Here is a 24,007-nt window from a genome sequence, read left to right as displayed (position 1 = left end):
AGAAAAAAGATAGGTTTCCAATCACTAGCAACGGTAAGTGGCCCTGCACGAAAAAAGTTGAAAGAAGGAGGCTCTACAAATCCTCTCGTTAACATCATGACACCGTACAAGAGAAAACTTGTACTGGAGAAAAAAGTTGGAAGCAGGTTACACTTAAGAGGAGAAAACCCTAACCGACTGCCCCTGCCTCTCTCCGTCTCTCTCTCTCTCTCTCTTACACACACACACACACACACACACACACACACACACACACACAGGTCCTTCATGATCTAGAAGCAAAGAAGCACTTTGCTATTGTTTAGTCACTAAGTCATGTCCAGCTCTTTTGTGAGCCCCTGGACTGTAGCCCGCCAGGCTTCTTTGCCCATGGGATTTCCTAGGCAAGTACAGGAGTTACCATTTCCTTTTCCAGGGGATCTTCCTGACCCAGGGATCAAACCCGTGTCTCCTGCATTGGCAGGTGGGTTCTTTACCCCTGAGCCACCAGGGAAGCCCTCAGAGTCTCTAAGTCCTTGGAAACAGAAGTCAGACAGCTCTGGAAATGTGGTCACGGGACAGTATAACCCGTGGATCCGTACGAAATGGTACCTCTAGGACAAAGAAACTGGAATCATTTGCATAGCTGCCTCGGGAGTGTGAAGGCCCTTCTGGTGGAGGCAGACATCTGGAAACAGATAAAGTCTGCGAAGAATGCCTCTTTCTGACTTCAGAGATGAACGTAGATGTGAACACATTAGGTCTGTTTTAGGGAGACTCTTCTCTGTTACAGATCCCGGGGATTGGGGCGATTGGATTACCTAATAATGGGTTGCTTTAGTCCTGCCATCATCACTTATCAGGTACATTAGTTTAAAACCTGCAATTTTGAACTTAGCATGACTGAGCTTTCCAAAGATTAAATTACCCAACTTTTGTTGGTGAGTGTCTCTGTGAAATTTCCTGAAAAGGATAGTCCTTCTTTGTGCGAAAGTGAAGCCAAATCACATACTTTATTGATATTTAGAGACATACAAATGATACTGCTAATGTACTTTAATGTCTGTCTGCTTGACTGGAAAGACTGTGGGTTTGTGCTTTGGGGCTTTTGTTTTTCTTAAGATAATGTGGATCACTGTAGTCTCTTTGTGAGCTTAATCAGAGTAGGTAGATTTTTTTTTTTCTTCCTCTTGTTTTCCCCAAAGCATTATTTCAGATGAAGTTTTACACCAAAAGTCTTTCGCAAAGGAGGCTCCGTGTTTGCCCCTGCTATGGGTACAGTCTCTACTGTGGTCCAGCACCAAAAAAAAACCACACCATATCCCCATGCCTGTTTGTCTTCTTAATAGCTTCGGTGGAAAATGTGAGGACACTGATGCTTTAACAAAAACGAGTCGATTTAACACTCTGTACTCGAAAATGCCTCCACTAAGGGGAAGAGTCTTAATCTCTAAGCCATGAAGATTTAATGTTTTCAGAGTAATTTTACAGACATTCTGCCTGCCAGTGCCCAGTAGGGTTTAGAGTTCTTGAGTCACCAGGGGCTTAACAAGCATCCAGGCATGAACCAACTTTGTAGTTTTGAGCGAGAGGAATAAATGTTGATCCGTGGTGACTGAGCAGAATTAAAAGATAATTTACCTGCTCTCTTTTTAGGGAGTTTGTATATACCTTCTGCCTATCGGAGATGAATTATAAGCCAACTCTGGCAAAGATAGGAATGGAACCAGAATATCCCAGCAAAAATGGTTGATGACATCTTGAATTTCTCTCAGAAAGAGATGAATATGCAAGGATAGTAGTAAGTGATCTGCTAAGGTACTGAAGAAAGAGGTACGGTTTGCTTAAACCACAAGCATAATAAAAATCCAGGGCACATCAAAGGCCATGTCTGTTCTAGTCATTTTGACAAAGCTCAGGTTTCTGGTAGCTGTTGGTAAATGGATTTTTGATCATTCAGGAGTCTGTGATAGGTAGTCACACTTAAAATACATTTTTCACCTATATAACCTCTAGGGTTTGATACTGCTGTTACTGTTGTTTAATCGCTTCAGTTGCATCCAACTCTGTGAGACCCTATGGACTGTAGCCCGCCAGTTTCCTCTGTCCATGGAATTCTCCAGGCCAGAATACTGGAGTGGGTTGCCATGCCCTCTCCAGGGAATCTTCCCAACCTAGGAATCGAACACAGGTCTCCTGCATTGCAGGCAGTCTTTACCACTGCACCACCAGGGAAGCCCAGACTTTGGTACTATATTGATTTAAAATATGAATTTATCGAAGGGTTTGTGAGAAATATAAACAGCAGGCAAAGATGAATATTGTGGCTTTATTCCTAAATTTTTATGTTGTGAAAATGGCAAAGCTTAAGCTGTTTCATGTTATTATCATAATCCATAAGTATTTAGCAACCTGTGAAAATGATAGTTGCCACTCCAGTAACACAAAGAAAGGTGTCTTAATTGGTCAGAAGACTGTATCCCGTTCTTGTAAGTTTCCTGATGTCTTGGTAGACTCAGGTCCATTTAAATCAGAAGATATTTTTAGCGATGAGTTGCTTTAAATGGTGAATCTAGAAGTGATACTCATAGTACCCCACTGGCATTAGAGCATACTGAAATATCGCTCTCCGTTGTTGGTTCTGAGTCCTCAGTTTGGACATAGAAAACTTTCAAGGAGACTCTATTGTCCTGGCCTGAATTAGAATTCAGAGTGGGCTGAGATATTTTTCCCCATCTTTTTACATACCCCCAAGTCTATATTGCTCCCTGGTCTGTTTCAGGATGTTTATTTCATACGTTCACTCCCAGGTGTGGGAATGCATGGGAATACAGTATCTCCAATTTTACAAACGGCTCTTTGGGTCTGGCCAAATCCTCTGAAGGGTCTCTGGCAGCAAAAGGAGCTTTAAGTAAATAGTTTATTTTATTTTTAAGTTAAATGTGAGGAAATCATCTACTGAGGCTTTTTCCCTAGCCACTTAAACCGCATATGAATTGAGATACCAAAAGGAATTTAGTATTTCTCTTTAAACAAGATATACTGTTTTCAACTGGAGAAGAATAAAGCCAGGAGTCAGATTGTGCCTGGAGGCTGAATTCTCCTGCACAAAGGGACTCGGGGGACAAATGAGTGTGGGGTGCACTAATGGACACAGAGTTCCATAGTTCCTTCTCAGAGGCGACTCCAGAGAGGCGAAGAAAGGAAAAGCCAGGAGCGCGAGGTCACCCTCGATAAGTACAAAGAAGTTGCTCCCAGTGCTTTCTCCCATTGTGCCGGTTACACTTATTGGTGTGAATAATGTTGTTTTGTTTTCAGAAAGACAGTCCTGAGCAAGAAAAAAGAGTGGTGAGTGATAAGCCGAACTCAGGGAATTTGAGAATGACACGTTTGTGATAATATATGTTAATTTAGTTGGATGGATGTGAATATTTTCATAAAGAACAAAGAGAAAGATGGACTCTAGCTTAGATTCATCCGTTTAGACTTTTATAGAGGCATTACCCGTGTTTAAAATGCACAAATCTCTTGGAAACATTTTTTTAATGCATATTTTTGTGGTGGCTTATTTATTTTAAATTACCATATTTTTCTTGCTTTGGAGATAAAAACTCTAGTGGAGCCAGACTTCAAATAGATGATGTTCTGAGCACATCAAAACAAAGAAAGTGTTTCTGAAACCAAATAAAAGCATTTTTTGAATGACTCCCTCATCCATTCAAGGCTCCTTTCAGCTTAGCGGCACTGGCTCAGATAAAGTCCCGAACACCTCACAGCCTATTCAAAAGTATCAGATTCAACTGAAGGTGAAGAAAATGGGCTATCTGCAATATTCATGAGTTGGGAACGTCCCAAGTTTGACCATTGTCTGAATGACTTTACAACCACTTGGGGTATGTATTACATAACAGATATTCACAGGCACCTAGCACTCCTATCAAGCCAAACCTTGTAAGTGAGTCCAAAGCATCCCCACCACCCCCGAGCCCTGCCCCGTTCTTTTCTAATTCAGGTCCGAAGAAAAATACTGCCCAGGCTTTGAAGTGTGCTATTTTATTCCTTGGTTTACCAGACTGAACTAAAGGCCTCGATAACCCTTCTTCAAGTGGTATTAACGAAAATGTATTGTTTTCATCTATTGCGGCTAGTTTTTTTCCTCTCACTGGACCAAAGCACATCTGAATGTAGCAAAAATTTCTGAAATGAGATAGGTTCATTTTACTGGGACAATCTGAGTCCTTAGCAAGAGTACTAAGTGATCCAAATAACCCTGGAAGGAAGGATGAAAGGGAGGGATGCAGGGAGGGAGGAAGTCTGTTACACTCTGCCCAACAGGAGTGCAATATCCAAGCTTCTGCTACTGGATAAGGAGTTGCAAGATGAGTGATGCTCATTTTTACTATTTCCATCTCAAAGTAGCTGCCCTCTGCTTAAGACACAACCTTTAACAGAAGTGAAGTGAAGTGCAGTGAAAGTCGGTCAGTTGTGTCCGACTCTTTGCAACCACATGGACTATATAGTCCATGGAATTCTCCAGGCTGGAATACTGGAGTGGGGAGCCCAAGCATACTGAAGTGGGTAGCCTAGCCTATCCCTTCTCCAGTGGATCTTCCCAACCCAGAAATTGAACTGGGGTCTCCTGCATTGTGGGCAGATTGTTTACCAACTGAGCTCTCAGGGAAGCTCTGTCAAACATAAATACATATGACTGTATACCTCGGAGCATGGGTTGTTGGAAAGAGCACCTGGGTTTGAATCCTAACTCTGCCTTTAACTGTGACTTTGGACAAACAACTGGATTCTTCTGGTCAGTTTTCCCATCTACATATGAGGCTATTGAATCTCATCTCTAAAACCACATCATTTTATTATCTCCACTATTCTCCTTCTGCCCAAACAAGATTCCAGCTGGTTCTTTCCTGGTGGTTTAGTGGTTAAGAATCTGCCTGCCAATACGGAGGACATGGGTTTGATCCGATGTGGAAGATCCCACATGCTGCAGAGCAACTAAGCCATGCACCACAACTGCTGAGCCCATGCGGCCTGGAGCCCAAGCTCCGCAACAAGCAGAGCCGCCACAGTGAGACGCCCTCGCCCCGCAACTAGAGAAAGCCCATGCACAACAATGAAGGCTGGCTGGCAGGCCAAGTGTGACATCTAAGACTGCCTTCAAAGCTGGTGGAGACAGCTGGGAAACAAAGGCCTTGGGAGCCCCAGGGGAGCTGAGGAAGCGTCAGGTTGAGTTCTGACCTGCCCCCAGTATACGTTCACATCCTAACCCCCCAGAAACTAGGACTGTGACCTTACTTAGGACAAGGTTCTTGGCAGGTGCAGTTAAGTTATGAATGTTGGGATGAGGCCATCCTGGATGATCTAGGTGGGCTCTAATCCAATGACGGATGTCCTCGTAGGAGACAGGAGAACACAGAGACACCAAGAAGAAGGCGGGTGAAGGCACAGGTAGTGAGTACAGTGACGCCGCTACAAGCCACAGAGCATCTGGAGCCAGCAGAAGCTGGAGGACGCAGGCAAACATTCCGCCCAGAACCAGGACAGACTGAGACTCAAGCAAGAAAGTACTACAAGTAGACATCTTGATTTAGGACTGCAGGCCTCCGGAACTGTCCAAGAATAACTTTCTGTCATTTTAAGCTTACTGTAATATATTACGGAGTCCTGGGATGCTAACGCAGTGCCAGCCTGGCCGCTCCACATTGTCCCTTGAGGACCACAGCCCCAGGCTGTCTGCAAGCTGCATGGGGCCATGCCAGGCACATGGTACCACATCACATCTTTTCAGATGACAGCTTTGACTCGAGAAAGTGCAACTGAAGGGTGTATAGGACAGTGGCAAGGCTGCTGGGCTGGATGAGGTGCTATTTCAGGGACTTGACTATGTGTTTCCCTTCCGACCAGAGCACGGTGTCTCCATGCACTTGACTTCAAGTCCGTGGATTTGCAGGAATGATTGGTCCATTTATAAATTATCAGAGAGGTTTTAGGCTTCAAGGAGGTAGAGTTTTTCTGGGCAGGAGTTAACAATAGTCACTTGCTGATCTCTGTGGAAGCCCGAGAAAAAGGGTGAAGAAAACAGTGTCAGCTCTCTTGTCCTTACCTGCATCTTCTCAGCCCACCTGCAGAAAGCATCTGGGCACCTGATCAGGTGGGAAAGAACGAACATGTCCTTTTCCGCCTATTGGGATGGCCAATAGGCAGGTCCGTGAGGGAACAATTTCAACTGGTGACCCAGCCTTCAGAGACATTTTTTCTTCGCTACTCTCACACAACATTACCAATTCTCCTAGCTCCCAGTGTTTAATTGGAAGAAAGGGGACTGTGAGAAATGAAAAGATTAAGTGGAGGCCATGCTCCCACCACCCCTCCCCCAGCTCTCACCTTGGGATCTGAAGCTCCGACACTCACTTCCAGAAGGAGGAGGCTGAAGGGAGGGGAGCCACCTCTACACAGCTTACAGGGACCTTCACAGTCCATCGGGTCCCCTGCTTTCCATGCATCTGACCAATGCTACCCTCCGTCCAGAGCTCAGCTTAGTTATCACAGCTTTAGGGAGACAGGCTCTCCATGATCTAGACTGGCTTATGTGCCTTTCTGGAGGATGCTAAGCCACCTCGAAATGATTCCACCAGAGCACCTCAAATGCCAATCAGAGTTTCCCTCCCTGCATGTATCTGCCCCAGAAGCTTCTCAGGGAGGGCAGCGCATCTGCTCTTGTCTTATTTTTTTTTCTTTATGTGTCTATGGTCATGTATGTAACACATTAATAAGGCATCATAAGAGTTTCAGGCATTCCATAATAGTAAAAAGTGGACATCTCCCTAACCTTAACTGTGCCCCACCTCTCTGTCCTCAAGGTAAATTCTGATCACCATTTGACAAGTCTCCAGCCACACTTTCATCTTGGCATTCACACACGTGTCCATCCGGCTAGCTAGCTAGCTATCCATCCATCCATCTAACCTATCTATCATCTATCATTTAATCTTTCATTTTACTCTGTTTTCCTGTAACTTGCTTTTTTCCTTTAAGGCCATGTTTTGGAGATCTTTTCATGTCTGTACATAGCGATCAACAGAATTTCATAGTAACCCGCTCACCCACAGCTAGACAATCAACTTCCTCTCTCTGTTGTGAGCCAGGCAGCAAGGCCCAGCCTCATTCATATCATTCTTATTCATGTGTACCATTGCACAAATGCAAGTAGCTCTTTTAAATAGATACAATTGCTGAGTTCCAATTTTAAACACTCTGGTGATTCCTGTAAGGCCTCTTCCTCCCTTTATCCTTTGCCTGTGCGCTTGGTGCTTTCCCAGATTGATCTTATCTCTGGGGCAATTTTTCCCTTTTTTGAGCTTTAGTTTCTGCTAGATTCTAGGTTTATTTCTTTATAGGTTTGATCTCTTCTTTTTACCTTTCAGTAATTCCTTAAGATGGCTCTCTCTTTTTGGCGCTGTTATAAAACACACATACACACACACCACTCCTATTCTGATGACTTACAGAGGTGACAGACCCATGTGCTTAGGCTGCTGTCTTGAGCCAGGTTGAAAACTACCCTAAGTCCCCTACCTGGTACTTGACATAGAGGCTGTGTTGTCTGTACTTGACCTAGATGTCTGCCTTGACATCTCCAAGGCAGAGTCTGTGTTGAGAGAATAAATGAGTTTTTGCTTTAGGCAGGTACTAACATTTGACCAAGGACATATGCCTCCTTCCAGGGGTTGATTTGGCTGTGTTGGTGGATTACCCTTCAATTAATCACACACAACTCTATAAGTTATTGTGCAGCTGACTACCTTCCTATGTGGGAGAAAAGGTGGGGTTGATTTGTGGGAAAAATTTGCGTCTTTAATTTCACGTAAATTTACCATACAAGATGATGATTCTGGGTTGTTCATGACGGTCGTGAAGATTCTCACCACCCAGCAGCAAATCAATTTAATGGAGCTCAATTGGGTGACTTGTGTCTGATTAAAGGATATGTTGGCATACATATCAGGCACTCAGCTGATTTTTAAATTTCCTTTAAATATGTAATACCACTGAAATGTAAAGGGATGCATGACCATTAGTAGGAGAATGTCAAAGGATACTTGAAAGCGAGTACCTGCCCAGAATACTTGGCTTAAATTTTCCAAGTTCCACTTGAGATTCACAGAAACACTCTAGCAACCTGGATTCTATTTATTGAACCCAAACCAGGACCTCCTCTGCCTCCCCGTGCCGCCCGCGTGCGCTCCTGCTGACAGGTGCTGCAGCTGTAAGCCCTGCTGGGCCCTCCTCAGCAGCCATCTGTCAGCGAGGCCTTCGCTCCTCCAGGCAACAGGCGTGTTGATAAGAATATACACTTTCTGCAGTTGACAGACTTTGCTATTCAAAATACTGTTAAAAAAATGGCTATAGGAATTTAATTAGCAACTTCCATTAAGAGATTAGATGAGAAGAACAAAGAGAAACCAAGGGAAAGTGTTCTTAATAAAACCAGAGATGCTGCAGAATATTCATAGCATAACAAAGGAAACGGGAAATCTGTTCCATGCATTGTTAGAGGTGACAGAGAAGTTCTGATGTTTTCTCATAGCCCGGTGTGTCTACGACTAATGAGGCACGGGGTGGAGGGCAGAGCTCCGACCGAGCACCGCATCCCGGCTGCAGCGGGTAACAGGTGTGCGGGCCCCCAGCACTGTGGTGCAGCAGAGCCTGTGCATTTTCTCACGTTTCCCATGCGTGGCTCCTGCGGCTGGCTCACTTAACACCAACATTCAGGAGCAAACCTTAAACGGGCCGACTGGCTTATCACTGTGCCATGGCCTCTGGTCACCTCTGTGAACTGATCATCCAGCTTATATTTGTGTGTTGGGTCAATAGAGGTGAGAGCGTATATAGACCAGAACAAATCGATCCCTTCTACTAAGAAATCAGATGCCTATGAGGTATTCAGCAGTTAGCTTAGTCATGTGTATGTGTGCGTGCGTGTGTGTGTGTGTGTGTGTGTATGTGTGTATTAGTGAAGGGGTGGAGGTACATTATGCTTACACAAGGCCAGGGGTTGTTTTGTTTATACCCCATAGATTGATTAACAAAACAAATGGTTGGTGAAGGCCCAAGCATGTATTCGTGATTCCTTCAAGTCAATACTCTTATAAAGGTTGCATAGTAAAGTAACCCAGTGATGGCAAAGGTCAAGAAGAATGGCATATGGGAAAGGAAGCTTTGGTCCAGAAAGCTACCAACCATTCCTGGCAAGTAGATACTTCTATCAGAATCAAATGTTTCCCCAATGCCCCTGAGACAGTGAAATGGTTTCTGTGTTACAAAGTCTATTTTGATTTTGATCTGATTCAAAGGGTTGATAAATAGATTCAGATGGGAACCCCCATGCCATTATCAGATTGAAAACAACTAGCTCATCATTTTCATTTTTAACTGACATAAACTCAGATGTACTAAGATAGTCTTTACATTTTCCAGAGGAAGTCCAATATCCACAGGAAATTTGAGAATATAAAATTTATATAAACTTGGGTTAGCATCAAAACCAATCCATGCTATAGTTCTGCCAAATGCATGTGCACAAATGCGCGCGCACACACACATGCACACACACACACACACGCACACACACAGAGAAATGTCTAGGAAAGTTAAAATGAAATTCTTATGAGATTAACTCTTCTTAGCTCCAAAGCCAAAATTAGGTAAAAACTACATTAATTAACAACTGAGTCACAACCTTCAAACTATGAATACAAGATATCTCTGTAGTGGGTTCTAGTTACTAACAGGTTAATTGATTTTTTTTTATTTCTAGGGGAAAAAAATAAGGCTAATTCAAGATAATGAGATAGATGGGTGGATTTAAGTGGAGGAAAAAAGCTAGAAAATTGCTGATGGCTTGGCAAAAGAGCCAAAGGAAATTATCATCGTTGTCTTTTGTTCTTGTGAACTCGAAGCCATTTCTTGCAGTTGTTAGTGTAAAATGAGCTAAATTAGAGAACGCGTGATTTCAGTGGCTGCTAAATGTAGCCAGCCCCCTTTATGTGGGTCATAAGTTCTGTACTCAGGATGTTGTAGGTTGACACAATAATGGCCCCAAAGCTTCTGGAAACTGGGGCCTCCTGCTTCCTCCTGCTGGTTCTCCCTGGGGCCCCTTCCTGCATTTACTCTGAATAAAGTTCCCTTAGACCAATGGCTTATAGTTACACAGTCTTTATAACTCATATGGAGAACCACCAACCTGTATTTCCATATAAAGAAGGGGTTAGAATGGGCCACTGGCAAAAAACATTATTTCCTGAAATTGCCAATAATAAGAAGACCCCTGACCACCCCACTATGGTCCTCTTTCCCCATGTGCCATTCAGTTCGGTTCAGCCACTCAGTTGTCTGACTCTTTGCGACCCCATAAATCGCAGCACGCCAGGCCTCCCTGTCCATCACCGACTCAGGGAACTAAAAAAATCTCTCTCTCTCTGAATCTTCTTCTTTAGGCCCAACTTCAGAGTTGAACAAATTTCCATCTTTCTGTCATGGACCTGGGAAGCAAAGGTGCTTTTTCAGTGACTTCTGGTGTCTTGGAAAGTCCCTGCTCCCCTTGGGATTTCTTTACCAGCCAGGCTGAGGCCCTTGAGCTGTGAACTACAATACCAGGAAGCCCTTCTAGCTTTGGCTGCACAGACAAGAATGCATTCACTCCTCAAACTTTTCTTAAGCACTTACTATATGTCAGGCTCTTTTCTAGGCACTGGAGATATAGCAGAAAGAAAACAAAAGAAAGGACCTAGATATCTGCCTTCATGGAGCTTACATTATAGTGGAGAGAGATGGGCAATAAACAAGTTAAAAATTGTGTTCAGTGTCATGGAGCTTCTGTTAACTAAGAGAAGAAAGATCGGGAATTCTTTTTGAATGTGGTAACTTCTGTGGAGAGAGGGGGTTAGTTAGTGTATGGAACACTGAGGCATCTCCCCCACTTCGAAATAATATTTGTGGCTTCTGCACTTCAGAAGTCCAATGAAAAAAAAACACGAATATCAGACATGAATAATATGGGGGAAGAGCTGTGATGTTTTTCACCAACAAGGAGAAGCTCACAAAGTGAAGACATAAACCTGTGGTCACTTCAAGAAATAGTGTGCTCAACAGGGAGTTTGGGATGGATAGGCACACACTGCTCTGTTTAGAATGGATAACCAACCAGGACCTACTGTATAGCACAGGGAACTCTGCTCAATGTTATGTAGCAACTTATATGGGAGGAGAACTTGAAAAAAGAATAGACACATGTATCCTTAGAACTGAATCACTTTGCAGTACAGCTGAAACTATTCAAACATTGTTAATTGACTATATTCTAACATAAAAAAAAGAAGACATGTGCTCAAGAAAATTAAATGTTGCCTTATATAATTCTTCTCCTTTTTAAAACAAACATGGAACAGAAAAATCTTGGACAGAGGAAGCAACCTTCGGCCCTTGATCTTGAGAAGTCAGAGGTGGCCAAAGGTATTTAGGGATGAAGAGGGCTATTTGATCTTTGGGGAATAGCCAGCCCACTTTTCCTAAGATTAACCTTATAGGAACAATGTCGTCCTCTATCCTGCAGTATCTCTTTTAAACTTAATGTTTAAATAGCTATACTTAAATGATAAGGCGCTAGCTTTTCACCTCCAGGATCCTAACTGGCTTCAAACTCTAGGCTTCTGGGAAATGAGTTCGGTCATCTAAGCTGAGCCTCATAGACAAAAGTCCTTATCTCCATACTCCAAGCATAATTCAGTCCATCATGGTAGGACTGGAAGTCTGCTCTTGGGAAAAGAAAGGGAATGAGCTGGGGTGAAAACTAAATTATTGAAGGAGTTAAAATCAATCCTGAATTCAAATCCCAACCGTTTAAGTCGTAGTACCTTTCTGTTCAGACTACAAAACTGCTTTTCACACCATGCTTTCCGAGTTGCCCTCGGAAAGGAGGAAGTCACTTACTGTTGCTAAGCCTCCAAAAATGAGGGCAAAGCTGCACAGAGGGAGAAGCTTGAGCCCTTTAATAAATTTACATTTCCTTTGAATGCTGGTTTCCTTATCAAGCTCAGAAGAATACTTCACATCTTTGCCCTGTATGTGTGCTGCAAGCAACAACTGTGACTTTTATCTTTCATAGACTTGAAGATGTCTAAACATGTCAAGGAAATATCGTGTGTGAAGATGTTATGTTCGAAAGCAGATTCAGTAAGTTTAGAATAACACAACCCATGTTGTCCCCCAAACACTCTAAAAATAAACATAGAATTGAGGCCAAAAGGGACTTCCAGAGACCTGATCTCTCATTTACTTTGCTTGGGACTCAGAAAGGAATGATTACAGGCAAAGTGCTTTGACAACTCACCCTATTGATGAGAACGAGACGAGGGAGGGATACTCTGAGTCTTTTGAATGGCTTGCTTTCCAAGTATTTGGAGGCATGCATTTATTTCTCCCGCCCTCCCCACCCCACAGCCCCCTGACCCGCCACTGGCCTGTTCCCACCCCACTGCTCCCCTCCTCTCTATGCGCCATTTATCAAGTTGGCATTTTGCTCACAATAAAATGGATGACAGTTTCATTACAGAATGGCATCACTTGTCAAACTTTGAATTACTGATCATAAAAATATCTGTTATGCTTTGAAGGATTGTTGGAGGACTTCCACTTTATATAAATATATATATATATTTTATCAGTAGGACTGTTTGGCGCAACATGCACAAGGAGGGAACAGAGGAGGGGGAAGGAGAAATCCAACCCAGCCAAGAAGCCCAGGGTTGGCTGTATCCTACCCATACCAACAAGCTTCTATCACAGCTCTAGACAGCAGAAATAAAAGGGAGCTTTTTGGCTCACAGCTATAAAAAAAAATTATCATAGTGATGAAGTTCCTCAGCCATCAACAGAGCTGTGATAACGCTGTTTGATGATGATTTTCCCATGAATGTTAAACAGCCGCCACTGCAGAGGGAAAGGAGCTTATCTGCACCTAATACTGATCTCTAATTCCTGCCCTTCTTGAACCATCCATTTTCTAACAGCATTAACTGGCAAATTTACATCCCATCTTAATGCTGCTAAAGAGGACAGGAGATGAAGAGTAAATGACAGCAGTGTAATGAGGGTGGCTTTTTTTCTCCTTTCTCTTTAATGGCTAAAGATTTACACAATTGTCTGTAAGCTTATATAGAGAGCTTACCTGAACCTTTTCCCAGCATGGATTCAACTTACAGGAGCTTTTGTTAACTAAACACACATAAATATTTTTAAGGAGGTTTAATAGTGTGACTTCAAAAGAAAGTCAAGAGATGGCAAAAGGAAAAAACAAATTTCAGCATCACAAATAATATAAACGTCTCCAAGAGCTAATGATTTCCGAACAAACAAGGTGGTAAAAATTACCACCTAACATTCTCTTAGGTTGAAGAATGTTAACTTAAGAGCTCAAAAGATTTCAAATATTAAGGAGTAATTAATTAAAACAAGGATTTAGAGAGAGCTATGTTCTGCATGCCACCAAGACCCAGGATTTCTCTGATCGTGTAACATCCATCAAAATACTACCTGTTCACTAACAGGGTGTGAAGAGATAGCAGGTAATTTCAATGGTAAGTCTGCACGTTGGGAGCTACAATAGCTTGATGTAGGAAAATCCCATTTGTGCATTCAGACGATAAAAGTAAACCAAATAAAAATCACCATGGACGAGCCATTTAACATCACAGGCTCGAAACCTTGAAGTTGTCTTTGACTCTTCTCTCTCTTTCATCCTCTTTATCCAATCCATTACCAATCCAGCTTTTCCTTCCTTTGAAATGTTTTTTTGAATTTACTCCCTTTTCTCTCCTGCTACTCTAACCCATGTCTCCAGAACCTCTCGTTTTAAATGGTGTAGATTTTTCTTGTTTTCTTCTAGCCTCTGTGGGCCCTTCCACTGTATTATTAAAACTATTTTAGTGTTTTCACTATGTAATCTGACTTCTTAAAAAAAGAAGTTAATCATTTGTGTCCCCTGCCCCTGTTTCTGCCTCCACTACTTATAGCAATGGTTCTTAAAGTGTGATGGACCACAAGAATAAATGCTTAAGCATATTAAGCATACATTTAGTGAAAGGTGTATAATACAGGTGCACTGAAAACTACAAGACATTTTAAAGGGAAATTAAAGGGGTAAATAAATGGACAGATGAGCCACATTCAAAGGTTTGAACAAAGGTTGACAAGCTGTTTCTGTAAATGGCCAGAGAGTAAATGTTGGTGGCTTTTCAGGCCACACAGGTCTCTCTGGAGTATTTTTCTTTGCTTTGTTTTACAACCCTTTCAAAATGTAAAACCACTTTTAGCTTGAGGGCATACAAGAACGGGCTAGATTTAGGCTGCAGACCATAGTTTACTGTATCCTCGCTTGGAAGATTCAATATTATTAAGTTGGCAGTCCTCCCCAAATTGATCTCAAGATTCGATGCAATACCAAGATAATCCTACTAGGCTTTTTTGAGGAAATAAATGACATTATTTAAAAATTTATATGGAAAAGGAAAGAACCTAAAATAGCTAAAACAATTTAGAAAAAGAAGACCAGAATCGGAGGACTCATCCTATCTGACCCTGTGACTTATTCTAAAGCTATAATAATCAAGACAATGAGGCATTAACATAAAAATAGATCAAGAAACAGACTTGATCTGTCCAGAGATAGACCTACAGTTACGTGGTCAATTGATTTTCATCAAAGATATCAAGGTAATTCAATGGAAATAAGTTAGTCTTTTCAACAAATAGTGCTGGAACAAATGCATATCTGTATGAAAATGAAGAAACCTCAACCATTATCTCACACCATATATAAACAGGAAATCAAAATAGGTCATAGATCTAAAAGTAAGAGCTAAACTGATTAAACTTCTAGAAAAAAAATAGAGGATATCTGTGATATTGGCACAGACCAAGCTTTCTTAAAGTGAAAAGTATTTGTTGCTCAGTCATGTCTGACTCTTTGCGACCCCATGGACTGTAGCTTGCCAGGCTCCTCTATCCATGGGATTCTCCAGGCAAGAATACTGGAGTGGGTTGCCATGCCCTCCTCCAGGGGATCTTCCCAACCCAGGGATCGAACCCATGTCTCACGCACTGCAGGTAGATTCTTTTTACCGTTTGAGCTATGCACTGGATACCAAAACACATAAAAGAAAAAAATGATAAAAAATGTTCTATCAAGATGAAAAATTTCTCTTCTTTGAAAGACACAATTTCAGGAAAACAAAAAAGAAAGTTACAGGCTGGAGAAAAATGTTTACAAAATATCCAACAGTTGCTTTGTATTCAGAGCAGTGAAGAAGTTCTGAAAAAAGAAATGTGAAAATTTATTGCTAAGTCTTGTCTGACTCTTTGTGCCCCAGTTGATTGCAGCCCTCCAAGGCTCCTCTATCCATGGGGTTTTCCAGGCAAGAACACTGGAATGGGTTGCCATTTCCTTCTCCAAGGGATCTTTCCGAACTAGGGATCAAACCTGGGTTTCCTGCTTGGCAGGTAGATTCTTTACCATTGAGCCACCAGGGAAGACCCTCAAAAGCTCTACAACTCAATAATAAAAAAAACAACCCAATTAAAACACGGGCAAAAGAGTGGAAAAGAAACTTCACAAAAGAATATAGGCAATAAGCATATGTGAATATGTTCAACATCACTAGTCATAAAAGAAAGGCAAATTAAAACCACGATGTGAATGAGAAACAAACCTATTGGAACAGAAAGTAATAAAGATTGATAATACCAAATACTGGCAAAGTCTGTGGAGCTATTGGAAGTCCCATGCATGGTGGGTTAGAATGTTAAATGGGCAGCCACTTTGGATAACAGTATGTTACTACCTTATAAAGTTAATTTAATGAAGCCAGATATGAAAGAAATTTGAATATATGTAAAATTATTCTATTTCTGTTTTATTGACTATGCCAAAGCCTTTGACTGTGTGGATCACAATAAACTGTGGAAAATTCTGAGAGAGATGGGAATACCAGACCACCTGACCTGCCTCTTGAGAAGTCTGCATGCAGGTCAGGAAGCAACAGTAAGAACTGGACATGGAACAACAGACTGGTTCCAAATAGGAAAAGGAGTACATCAAGGCTGTATATTGTCGCCCTGCTTATTTAACTTCTATGCAGAGTACATCATGAGAAATGCTGGACTGGAAGAAACACAAGCTGGAATCAAGATTGCCGGGAGAAATATCAATAACCTCAGATATGCAGATGACACCACCCTTATGGCAGAAAGTGAAGAGAACTAAAAAGCCTCTTGATGAAAGTGAAAGAGGAGAGTGAAAAAGTTGGCTTAAAGCTCAACATTCAGAAAACAGAGATCATGGCATCCGGTCCCATCACTTCATGGGAAATAGATGGGGAAACAGTGGAAACAGTGTCAGACTTTATTTTTCTGGGCTCCAAAATCACTGCAGATGGTGACTGCAGCCATGAAATTAAAAGACGCTTACTCCTTGGAAGAAAAGTTATGACCAACCTAGATAACATATTCAAAAGCAGAGACATTGCTTTGCCGACTAAGGTCTGTCTAGTCAAGGCTATGGTTTTTCCTGTAGTCATGTATGGATGTGAGAGTTGGACTGTGAAGAAGGCTGAGTGCCGAAGAATTGATGCTTTTGAACTGTGGTGTTGGAGAAGACTCTTGAGGGTCCCTTGGACTGCAAGGAGATCCAACCAGTCCATTTTGAAGGAGATCAACCCTGGGATTTCTTTGGAAGGAATGATACTAAAGCTGAAACTCCAGTACTTTGGCCACCTCATGCGAAGAGTTGACTCATTGGAAAAGACTTTGATGCTGGGAGGGATTGGGGGCAGGAGAAGAAGAGGACGGCAGAGGATGAGATGGCTGGATGGCATCACTGACTCGATGGACGTGAATCTGAGTGAACTCCGGGAGTTGGTGGTGGACAGGGAGGCCTGGCGTGCTGCGATTCATGGGGTCACAAAGAGTCGGACAAGACTGAGTGACTGAACTGAACTGAACTGAAAATTATTCTTCCACTAAATATTTTCTGTTCTATTATTCTCAATAAAGGTGTTCTTTATGCTGTATTGCTGTTCAGTCGCTCAGTCGTGTCTGACTCTTTTCGACCCCATGAACTGCAGCACGCCACGCTTCCCTGTCCTTCACCATCTCCCAGAGTTTGCTCAAACTCAGGTCCATTGAGTCAGTGATGCCATCCAATCATCCCACCCTCTGTCACCCTCTTCTACTCTTGCCCTCAATCTTTCTCAGCATCAGGGATTGTAATGGGCTTATTGTTATCATTTTAAATATAAAATATTAATATTTTAAAAATTCATCTGTGTTGATTTCTATGTGGTAAATACCGAGAAATACAACCCATACAAACAAAAGCTCTTTGGGAGTCTCAATAATTGTTAAGAGTATAAAGGGGTCCTAAACCAAGAAACTCAGAGAAGAGTTGGCTTATAACAGTCACCCAAATGGATAGTTGAAGTTCTACATAACTGGGATGTTCTTATCATTTGGGCTTTATCTATTCTCAATTGGAATCTAGTTCTCCAGCTGGGCCGGGATCTCTCTCCATACTAGTTGATTGACTTTGAGGTCAGGTTCATGACTTAACCTGTTCATTCTTCACCTAATCTTAAGTTGCATGACTTGGCAGCTTTTCTTTTTAATCCTGTAGGTCACAGTTTCCTCACCTGCAGAATACGGATTACAGTGGGATCAATTTCATAGGCTTGTTGTGAGGATTGCGTTTATGCAAAGCCCTTAGATCAGTAAGTGATGATGGTAAGCATCAGTCCCCATGAGGTGGTGTAATTGTCTTTGCTACTGTTATCAACACTGCTTCCCTCCATCTCTGGAAATGACGTTTCTTCATGTTGCCCATACCACCATCACTCCCATCCTTGAGCTCCGGCATCTCTAACAAATGAGTATCACTTGGTTTTGCTCTCTTTCTTCTAATTGCTTGAATCTAATTCTCATTTTACTTCCCCAACTGTATCTAAAGCTTCTCTGAGCCAAACTCTTTCTTAGGCACAGTTTACTTAAAACTGAACTGGGCAAACAATAGATGCTCAGCAAATACTGAGTTGTTAGCTTCCAATTCTGTAGTATGGGAACAACAACAATAGTGTCTTATTTATCTCTTCATGGGCATGTTGCAAAAATTGTATGTGAAGCAGTTGAACTGCCTTAAAAAAAATCCACAAACCAAACCAGGCCCTTTTCTTTATGTTTCAATATGTGCTAAGGTCATGATAAGGAATCTTTTTAGAAACCAATTACTGTTAAATGGATGCCCCTATTTATATTTTCTCTTAGAACTCTGAATTCCTTTGGCTTGTTGAATTTTTTATACCTATCAATGCTGTTTTGTGAAATAAGCATTTGGGGAAATATCAAAACTGGCTTCATAGGACTTATGAAGATGACGCTTTCTCTTGACCCCGTTAAATATGTTCTCACTTAAGATTTTGCACTGTCAATTCTCTGCCCATGATATTCTCAGGAGGGAAAGGATTAGTCCATTAAAATCCTAACTGAACAAGACCTCACTGGCATTTTGAAAGCATTTTTGCAACATTATCAGAACTAATTTAATTGGTACAGAACTTTTTTCAGATACGGTGGTCATTAAATTTTAGCTCCAGTTTTTCCAGTGTTGAGCTAAATAATTTCACCTACACCAAAAACACCGTGCTCTAAGGTATCCTGCTGAATTGATCACACCGATTCTATACCTAATAGAAAAAGAATATTAATTCCTTTAAGAAACATTTATTGAGCATCAGCTATGTACCTGGCCCTGGGGACATTCAGTGAGGTTCAATTCTAGTAGCAGGAGACAGAGAAAAAAATGAAAACGGAATAAATGAGATTATTTTAGATAGTGATGAGTGCAAAGCTAGCAATAAAATAGAATGACAGGAAAGGGAATGACTTGGGGCTGTGGGGGGTTCTATTTTGATAGAATGAACAGAAATTACAGATAATGGGGATCCTCTGACGGTCCAGTGGTTAGGACTCCGTTCTTTCACTGCCTAAGGCATAGATTCGATTCCTGCTTGGAGAATTAAGATCTTGCAAGCTGCCAAAAAAAAAAAATTACAGATAGATTTTTCAGAGATATTCAAAATATATGTCTAATGAAAAATCCTGTATGGGACTTATTTCTGTGAAGGGTGATTTTATTACCTTTTTTTTTTTTTTGTATTTTCTGTGTTTTCCTAATATTTTACTTAAAAATGTACCCCTTTCATAGTCAAAGAAAAAATGTATATACAAAATGTTACTCTGATAGTAAAATTGTGTTCACCTTGTGAATAAAGATATCATAATGAGCATTTCCTGGTGGCCCAGTGGTTAAGACTCAGAGCTTCCACTGCAGGGGGCATGTCAGGCAAGTTTCACATGTCACGAGGGATGGCCAAAAAACAAAGATACCACAATAATCTTAAATTCTAAAGACAGACTATTATTTGAGAATTCTCTATATTCACAATGTGGCTGCCGATTCAATAAGTCACTATTCATAAAACACTGGATGAAGGCTTAGCACCTGGTTAGTGGTATGTATGTGTTTGCTAAATTAATACACTGATATGTTGAAATGATTATTCAATTTAAGTGACTTAGCAAAAATGACCACGTACAATTCTGTTTTCTAAGCATTTTGAAGCATAAAACAATGACATGGTATGAAATTCAAGTCTGAGGGTCTTTTATCTCTTTTTCTGTCTCTCTGTCTCTCTTTCTTGGAACGATATAGCAGCCTTGCCTTCAAGAAGCTTAGAAATACTGAGATAGAAAAACATGCACACAGCTATCATTCTGTGATACCAAGGTTTTGTATTTGTAGCAAAAATTGATTGAACAGTAGGTTCTGGTCAAGGAAGGAAGAGTTGATTTCTTCTTGAAAGTCAAAGTGAAAGTCATTCAGTTGTGTCCAACTCTTTTCGACCCCATGGACTGTACACAGTCCATGGAATTCTCCAGGCCAGAATACTAGAGTGGGTAGCTGTTCCCTTCTCCAGGGGATCTTCCCAACCCAGGGATCAAGCCTAGGTCTACCACATGCAGGCAGATCCTTTACCAGCTGAGCCACCAGGGAAGCCCTGATTTCTTCTTAGGTTCAATCAAATTCAAAGAGGGGATTTAATCATTTCCACTTTATTATTGAACTTCTTCCTTTCATTGGTTTGAAATCTAAATGCTTATCCTTTCAAAGATGTATACTGAAATCCATATGCAGGCTTCATGATGAATTTGTGATTTTTTTTGTGCAGCAAAGTTTGATTAAGTTATCACAATATCTCCCAAGAGAAGATGCTTTCAACCTAGGCGTGGTGGATCGTATGCAAACGCTAGGTGGTCCTTGATGTTTCTGGGAGGGATCATCACACACTCACACTTGCTTCACTTTGTCATGTAAACATAACTCACGCAAATTTTGTGCCAGAAAAACACCAGCTAGTGATATTAACAAAATGCATACATTTGGCCCCTTATTCAGTTAAGGTATGGCCCATATGAGAGCCTGGAATTAATGGGTTTCCATCCGTGGATGCAGAAACCAGCTACAGCTGTGAGCCAGTTGGAACGGGTTTGTGAGAATAGTCTTCGAACCCCTTGCATGGAGATCTCTGCTATTTAGCCAGAAGAGACTGTTGATAACATAAGAAGGTTTCTTGCCACTCTCACTTCTTGTCAGCCCTTAAGTCCAATAAATGTTGTCTTCTCAAAAGCCCATTTTGAAGGTACTTTTTTGGGGAGGAAAAAAAAAATCACGGAAAACTTTAATCTGGCATATACAGGCACTTTTCACTTTCCACTGCCGCATTCTTCATATCTCTGTTATTCAGCACTGCTTCTTATACATCTAAACAGGAAGCCTCCAGAGTATGAATGTGCTTGGTTCTAGAAATGTATCTTTAGGTTGATTATGTGGTTCTGAGAATATAGTTTCTCTTGGGGAAAAAAAAAAAAATGTTGGAGTTGATAGTCAGGTTTTCTGGCAGGCCCCAAAGTCAATATTAGCTTACTGTTCCCAAACTATTACTTTTAAAATAACAGCCTAAAAAAAAGAGAGAGGGAGTGTGTTTACTTATTTGTGTAAGGATTTTTTTCAACCTAGAAGGATCCTCCATCACATGGAAGTGGCTTCGTAGAGGTGACTTTGGTACTGTTTGAATTTTGAACCACTGGAAATGTTATCTAGTCCAAATTTGATAATTAAAAAAAATTAATGGAAGCCCACTTACAGATGATTATAATTATATCAGTCTGGATCCTGATCTCAGGAACACGAATCTCCTTCCTGATTCATAGCTGATCCAAAGGAAAATTTGGGGAGCAGCGACTACAAAAAGAAAGCTTGGTATCCTCTTTCTTATACCTCTTCTCTGCCTCCTGCTCTACCTGAGCCCTAGTCCCAGGTGTCCCTAGCGCTCCTCTGACCTCGCTACCTCCCCGCAGTGTCACCATCTATTTCAAGAGAGTTTCTCCTGGCCTTCAAAGATCTTCAGTTGTTTTTCCTTCTTCCCGTAGCTTGACAAGGGATTCCCTGGTGGTTCTGTTAGTAAAGAATCTGCCTGCAATGCAGGAGCCCCAGGGCTTAATCCCTGGGTCAGGAAGCTCCTCTGGAGAAGGGAATGGAAACCCACTCCAGTATTCATGCCTAGAGAATCCTATGGACAGAGGAGCCTGGCAGGCTAGAGTGCATGGGGTCGAAAAGAGTTGGACACGACTGAGCGACTAACACTTCACTTTCACACTCCGACATACCACGTGTTTACTCTTACTAGTGCCCTGTGCTAGATATTGGGAGGAAAGAAACTGTGTCAAGCTATTTTATCATAGAATGTGAATGACTGAAAATTTCATAACTTTCCATGAGTCAGTTGCAGATTTCAAAGGGATGATTGTGAAAAGAAAATTAAAAATGGCAGTGAAACACTGCAGGTAACATGGGGGCGTCTCAGCTGGTGGGCTGTTTCTGGCTCCATGCCTCCTCTAGGCTTGGTATTTTCTTCCATTTTTGAACGAACAGCTCTCCCAGAAGCTCTGGATTTTCCTTAAGGTCTCTCACAGCAGCGGCTGCACGACCCAGTGGAGAGGCTTTGGTATAGAGCAGGCTGATGGCAAAGTTATCCCTCTTTGGGTGGCTGGAGGGGGTCCATCTGGGTGCTGGTCAAGTCAGTGGAGGCCAGTTTAGTCGTAGAGTCAGATCTTGAGCAAAGTTTTCCACCTGAGACATCCAGGGGGTGAATTGAGCCAGAGGCTGAGAAGGCCAGAGTCCTTGGAGTGTGCTAAGGTCTAGCTAGGAAAACAGTCAGTGCCAACATTGATGACTAAGAGAGCTGGAACGGGAAATAAAAAGTCAAGTGTGAGGCTCCTGGTAGAACTGGAATGGAGAGGGCCAAGAGAAGGAGTCATGGAGAAGAGCCCCATGAAGGAGTCGTGGGGAACAGCCACGAACTACATTTGACTGTCCCTCGTCTCCCTCTCTGGCCATCCACAGGGTGGTTACGGACAAGGTGACTCAAAAGGGGCAGGGCTGGGGAAACAATGTGTGCAGACAAGCATTGCTCCTTGGTCTATGGCCGTGGCCTACTGCTCGATGTCTTTTTGTTTGAAAATTGTGGATATGCCTTCAGAATTTTGTCTTAAGATGTCACAAAGTACATCTGTGCTTAGTCCATAACTGTGGTCTCCTGTCTCTTCATACCAAAAGCAACGGTCTTTAGAGTTTTTTTTTTTTTTTTAAATAGCTTTCTTACCGTTAGTCCTAACTATCAGAGAATTCTGATCTTCCCACCTGAACTACCAACAAGGTTGTCTGGCCCCTGTGAGCAGACCCCACCCAGGTCTGCTGGTACATTAAGAACATGTGATGTCGAGGCATCTAGAGTAGACGAACTTCTGGATATCCCACAAGGACTGTGTTGTAGTCTCCTATGCCAGCATAAGATAACTCTGCCTATCTAGTCCTTCTATGCCAGTTTCTGCTACATTTGTATTCTGGCATCAACAGAATCCTAGTTTCTGTCCCCTCTTATAGAATCTGCCAGCTCCCTTCTCTTAGATCTAGCCCTGGTTTCCAAATGCATGAACATAGGTCGAGGAATTGATTTGTCTACCAAAGACCTAGATTTCTCTGGAGACTGATGACCACGTACTATATGCTAAGTCACTTCAGTTGTGTCTGACTCTTTGTAACCATATGGGCCATAGCTTACCAGTCTCCTCCATCCATGGAATTCTCCAGGCAAAAACACTGGAGTGGGTAACCATTTCCTTCTCCAGGGGATCTTCCCAACCCAGGGATCAAACTCCAGTCTCCTCCATTGGCAGGCGGGTTCTTTACTACTAGCACCACCTGGGAAGCCCTACTGATGACCATATCCACCCAGAATCCTCAGCACTACCTTTTAATCTACTGTCTGGACTGGCTGTAAATGTATCCTCAACAGCCCATATTTGGGATAACTGACTTGGACTTCTGCCCAGTCCTGACCTTTTCTTGACTGCTTCTCTTGCCCAGCTCCTCCACCACACTCTGGATCTCATTAAGGGTTGGGTTAGTTTCCTTGGCTCTTACTGTACTGGTTTCAGCTCAGGAGTGGACCAGGTCATGGCTCCCAGCATGCCCTGGATGAGGGCCTTTTATCACATTGGAGAGCTTGCTTCTGCCACAGAGCTCCTGCCTAAACTTTTCTGCGGTCATAAAATAACTACATTTCAGAGTCCATTTGCTGATAGTAACAATACCCTCCAACACTTAAGAGTTTGTCATACACTATCTAAATTGATAGGCATTAAATCCTATGAAATAGGTAGGTCCAATATTATCTCAGTGTACAGATTAGGCAGCTTAAGCTTCTGAGTTATTTGCTTTTGGAAACGCATCCAAAAAAAAAGTACTTGGCTGAGAAAGCACAAGTAAGTGCTACCACCTCTGGGCGCACTT

The sequence above is a fragment of the Ovis canadensis genome, chromosome 22 (genome assembly GCF_042477335.2).
Source record: "Ovis canadensis isolate MfBH-ARS-UI-01 breed Bighorn chromosome 22, ARS-UI_OviCan_v2, whole genome shotgun sequence".
NCBI lineage: Eukaryota > Metazoa > Chordata > Mammalia > Artiodactyla > Bovidae > Ovis > Ovis canadensis.
Note: the sequence above shows the minus strand (reverse complement) of the source record.